The sequence below is a fragment of the Arachis stenosperma genome, chromosome 2 (assembly GCF_014773155.1).
Source record: "Arachis stenosperma cultivar V10309 chromosome 2, arast.V10309.gnm1.PFL2, whole genome shotgun sequence".
In the NCBI taxonomy this organism is placed as follows: Eukaryota; Viridiplantae; Streptophyta; class Magnoliopsida; order Fabales; family Fabaceae; genus Arachis; species Arachis stenosperma.
The window spans coordinates 23,930,692-23,936,464 of NC_080378.1; the positions used below are offsets into that span (position 1 = coordinate 23,930,692).

The 5,773-nt window shown below is 41.5% G+C and overlaps 1 non-coding gene across 1 annotated transcript; it reads left to right on the top strand.

Annotated features, from left to right (window-relative positions):
- The first annotated feature begins 3,126 nt into the window (after nucleotides 1–3,126).
- On the top strand, nucleotides 3,127–3,234 carry LOC130964024 (small nucleolar RNA R71). Its single transcript, XR_009080137.1, has one exon. It is a non-coding gene; the product is annotated as a small nucleolar RNA R71 (small nucleolar RNA).
- The last annotated feature ends 2,539 nt before the right edge of the window (nucleotides 3,235–5,773 follow it).

Below are 5,773 nucleotides of genomic sequence, written 5' to 3' on the forward strand. Positions count from 1 at the left end.
TGGGCTTGTCCTCATCAATGGGGATGTCTCCTTCTATGTCAACTCCAACTGAGTAACAGAGGTGACAAATAAGATGAGGAAAGGCTAACTTTGCCAAGGTAGAGGACTTGTCCGTCACCTTATAGAGTTCTTGGGCTATAACCTCATGAACTTCCACTTCCTCTCCAATCATGATGCTATGACTCATGATGGCCCGGTCTAGAGTAACTTCGGACCGGTTGCTAGTTGGAATGACTGAGCGTTGGATAAATTCCAACCATCCCCTAGCCACGGGCTTGAGGTCATGCCTTCTCAATTGAACCGGCTTCCCTCTTGAATCTCTCTTCCATTGGGCGCCCTCTTCACAAATGTTTATGAGGACTTGGTCCAACCTTTGATCAAAGTTGACTCTTTTTGAGTTTGAAAGGGATCTCGGGGATCACCTTCTTCATGGCCACAACTTCATAGAAGTGGTCTTGATGCACCCTTGAGATGAATCTCTCCATCTCCCATGACTCGGAGGTGAAAGCTTTTGCCTTCCCTTTCCTCTTTCTAGAGGTTTCTCCGGCCTTGGATGCCATAAATGGTTATGGAAAAACAAAAAGCAATGCTTTTACCACACCAAACTTAAAAGGTTTGCTCGTCCTCGAGCAAAAGAAGAAAGAAGAGAGTAGAAGAAGAAAAAAAATGGAGGAGATGGAGGAGGCTTATGTTTCGGCCAAAGGGGGAGAAGTAGTGTTTAGGTTGTGTGAAAATGAAGGAGTGAAGATGGGTTTATATAGGGGGAGGAGAAGGGTAGGTTTCGGTCATGTAAGGGTGGGTTTGGGAGGGAAAGTGGTTTGAATTTGAATGGTGAGGTAGGTGGGGTTTTATGAAGGATGGATGTGAGTGGTGAAGAGAAAAATGGGATTTGATAGGTGAAGGGTTTTTGGGGAAGAGGTATTGAGGTGATTGGTGAATGGGTGAAGAAGAAAGAGGGTGGTGGGGTAGGTGGGAATCCTGTGGGGTCCACAGATCCTGAGGTGTCAAGAAAAAGTCATCCCTGCACCAAGTGGCGTGCAAAAATGCATTCTGTGCCAATTCTGGCGTTAAACGCCGGGCTGGTGCCCATTTCTGGCGTTTAACGCCAAGTGCTTGCCCTTTTCTGGCGTTTAACGCCAGTCTGGTGCCCCTTTCTGGCGTTAAACGCCCAGAATGGTGCCAGACTGGGCGTTAAACTCCCAACTGCTACCCTTACTGGCGTTTAAACGCCAGCAAGATCTTCCTCCAAGGTGTGCTATTTTTCTTTCTGTTTTTCATTCTATTTTTGCTTTTTCAATTGATTTTGTGACTTCTCATGATCATCAACCTACAGAAAACATAAAATAACAAAGGAAAATAGATTAAATATAACATTGGGTTGCCTCCCAACAAGCGCTTCTTTAATGTCAATAGCTTGACAGAGTGCTCTCATGAGCCTCACAGATACTCAGAGCAATGTTGGAACCTCCCAACACCAAACTTAGAGTTTGAATATGGGGGTTCAACACCAAACTTAGAATTTGGTTGTGGCCTCCCAACACCAAACTTAGAGTTTGACTGTGGGGGCTCTGTTTGGCTCTGTTTTGAGAGAAGCTCTTCATGCTTCCTCTCCATGGTGACAGAGGGGTATCCTTGAGCCTTAAACACAAAGGATTCTTCATTCACTTGAATGATCAATTCTCCTCTGTCCACATCAATCACAGCCTTTGCTGTGGCTAGGAAGGGTCTGCCAAGGATGATGGATTCATCCATGCACTTCCCAGTCTCTAGGACTATGAAATCAGCAAGGATGTAATGGTTTTTAATATTTACCAGAACACCCTCTACAAGTCCATAAGCTTGTTTTCTTGAATTGTCTGCCATCTCTAGTGAGATTCTTGCAGCTTGTACCTCAAAGATCCCTAGCTTCTCCATTACAGAGAGAGGCATGAGGTTTACACTTGACCCTAAGTCACACAGAGCCTTCTTGAAGGTCATGGTGCCTATGGTACAAGGTATTGAAAACTTCCCAGGATCTTGTCTCTTTTGAGGTAATTTCTGCCTAGACAAGTCATCTATTTCTTTGGTGAGCAAAGAAGGTTCGTTCTCCCAAGTCTCATTACCAAATAACTTGTCATTTAGCTTCATGATTGCTCCAAGATATTTAGCAACTTGCTCTTCAGTGACATATTCATCCTCTTCAGAGGAAGAATACTCATCAGAGCTCATGAATGGCAGAAGTAAGTCCAATGGAATCTCTATGGTCTCAGTGTGAGCCTCAGATTCCCATGGTTCCTTATTAGGGAACTCATTGGAGGCCAGTGGACGCCCATTGAGGTCTTCCTCAGTGGCGTTCACTGCCTCTTCATCCTCTCCAAATTTGGCCATATTGATGGCCTTGCACTCTCCTTTTGGATTCTCTTCTGTATTGCTTGGAAGAGTACTAGGAGGGAGTTCAGTAATTTTCTTGGTCAGCTGTCCCACTTGTACCTCCAAATTTCTGATGGAGGACCTTGTTTCAGTCATGAAACTTTGAGTGGTTTTGATCAGATCGGAGACCATGGTGGCTAAGTCAGAGTGGTTCTACTTAGAATTCTCTGCCTGTTGCTGAGAAGATGATGGAAAAGGCTTGCCATTGCTAAACCTGTTTCTTCCACCATTATTGTTGTTGAAACCTTGTTGAGGTCTCTGTTGATCCTTCCATGAGAGATTTGGATAATTTCTCCATGAAGAATTATAGGTGTTTCTATAGGGTTCTCCCATGTAATTCACCTCTTCCATTGAAGGGTTCTCAGGATCATAAGCTTCTTCTTCAGATGAAGCATCCTTAGTACTGACTGGTGCATTTTGCATTCCAGACAGACTTTGAGAAATCAAATTGACTTGCTGAGTCAATATTTTGTTCTGAGCCAGTATGGCATTCAGAGTATCAATCTCAAGAACCCCTTTCTTCTGATTTGTTCCATTGTTCACAGGATTCCTTTCAGAAGTGTACATGAATTGGTTATTTGCAACCATTTCAATTAGTTCTTGAGCTTCTGCAGGCGTCTTCTTTAGATGAAGAGATCCTCCAGCAGAGCTATCCAATGACATCTTGGACAGTTCAGACAGACCATCATAGAAAATACCTATGATGCTCCATTCAGAAAGCATGTCAGAAGGACATTTTCTGATCAATTGTTTGTATCTTTCCCAAGCTTCATAGAGGGATTCTCCTTCCTTCTGTCTGAAGGTTTGGACTTCCACTCTAAGCTTACTCAATTTTTTTGAGGTGGAAAGAACTTTGCCAAGAAGGCATTGACTAGCTTTTCCCAAGAGTTCAGGCTTTCTTTAGGTTGTGAGTCCAACCATATTCTAGCTCTGTCTCTTACAGCAAAAGGGAATAGCATAAGTCTGTAGACCTCAGAGTTAACCCCATTGGTCTTGACAGTGTCACAGATTTGCAAGAACTCAGCTAAAAACTGATGAGGATCTTCTAATGGAAGTCCATGGAACTTGCAATTCTGTTGCATTAGAGAAACTAATTGAGGCTTAAGCTCAAAGTTGTTTGCTCCAATGGCAGGGATAGAGATGCTTCTCCCATAGAAGTCGGGAGTAGGTGCAGTAAAGTCACCCAGCACCTTCCTTGCATTGTTGGCATTGTTGTTGTTTTTGGCTGCCATAGGTTCTTCTTCCTTGAAGAATTCTGTTAGGTCCTCCACAAAGAGTTGTGCTTTAGCTTCTCTTAGCTTTCGCTTCAAGGTCCTTTCAGGTTCAGGGTCAGCTTCAACAAGAATGCCTTTGTCTTTGTTCCTGCTCATATGAAAGAAAAGAGAATAAGAAAATATGGAATCCTCTATGTCACAGTATAGAGATTCCTTGAGGTGTCAGAGGAACAGAAAAATAGAAGGAAGAGGGAGAAAATTCGAACTTAGTGAGATAGAGTTCGAATTTGTGCATTTGAGGAGGAGTGTTACTCCATAAATAGAAGGATGTGAGAAGAGAGGAAGAGTTTTTCGAAAATTAAAAAAAAAGATTTTAAAATCATTTTGAAAAAGATTTTGAAGAAGATATGATTGAAAACTATTTTGAAAAAGATGTGATTAAAAAGATATGATTGAAAAGTTATGGTTTTAAAAAGACATGATTGAAAAGATATGATTTGAAAAACAATTTTAAAAAGATTTGATTTTAAAAATTAATGACTTGCCTAACAAGAAAAGATATGATTCAAACATTAAACCTTTCTCAACAGAAAAGGCAACATACTTGAAATGTTCAATCAAATCATTAATTGTTAGCAAGTATCTTTGAAAAAGGAAAGAATTTGATTTGAAAGAGATTTGATTGAAAAGATATGATTTGAAAAAGATTTGATTTTCAAAAACTTAAAAAAAAATTTGATTTGAAAACAAAATCTTCCCTCTTGTGCCATCCTGGCGTTAAACGCCCAGAATGGTGCACATTCTGGCGTTTAACGCCCAATGCACTACCCTTTTGGGCGTTAAACGCCCAGCCAGGCACCCTGGCTGGCGTTTAAACGCCAGTCTGCCTTCTTCACTGGGCGTTTTGAACGCCCAGCTTTTTCTGTATTATTCCTCTGCAGCATGTACTGAATCTTCAGTTCCCTGTATTATTGACTTGAAAATAGAACCAAGATCAAATAAACAATGCATGCAAGACACCAAACTTAAAATAAGACACTAGACTCAAACAAGAAACAAAAAATATTTTTTTGGTTTTGATGATTTTGTAATTTTTTTGTGCTTTTTCGGAAATTATATGAAAAAAAGAAAATAAAGGTTTCAGAATTCTTAATTAGAACTCCAGGAATCATTGCAATGCTAGTCTAAGACTCCGGTCCAGGAATTAGACATGGCTTCACAGCCAGCCAAGCTTTCAAGGAAAGCTCCGGTCCAAAACACTAGACATGGCCAATGGCCAGCCAATCCTCAGCAGATCATTGCTTCAATAGCAAGATTGATAGAAATCAACAAGCTCTTGTGATGATAAGTTGAAACCTCGGTCCAATAAGATTAGACATGGCTTCACAGCCAGCCAGATTTCAACAAATCATCATGAAACTCTAGAATTCATTCTTAAAGAAATTCTGAAAAAAATACCTAATCTAAGCAACAAGATGAACCGTCAGTTGTCCATACTCGAAACAATCCCCGGCAACGGCGCCAAAAACTTGGTGCACGAAATTGTGATCATCAATGGCGCCATCAACATGGTACGCTCATTGCAATCTCAACTCTTTATCACAACTTCGCACAACTAACCAGCAAGTGTACTGGGTCGTCCAAGTAATAAACCTTACGCGAGTAAGGGTCGATCCCACAGAGATTGTTGGTATGAAGCAAGCTATGGTCACCTTGTAAATCTTAGTCAGGAAGACTCAAATGGGTATAGATGATGAATAAAACATAAAGATAAAGATAGAGATACTTATGCAATTCATTGATGAGAATTTCAGATAAGCGAATGGAGATGCTTTGTCCCTTCCGTCTCTCTGCTTTCCTACTGTCTTCATCCAATCCTTCTTACTCCTTTCCATGGCAAGCATTATGCAAGGGTTTCACCGTTGTCAGTGGCTACCTCCCATCCTCTCAGTGGAAATGTTCAACGCACCCTGTCACGGCACGGCTATCCAGCTGTCGGTTCTTGATCATGTCGGAATAGAATCGAGTGATTCTTTTGCGTCTGTCACTAACGCCCCACAATCGCGAGTTTGAAGCACGTCACAGTCATTCAATCATTGAATCCTACTCAGAATACCACAGACAAGGTTTAGACCTTCCGGATTCTCTTG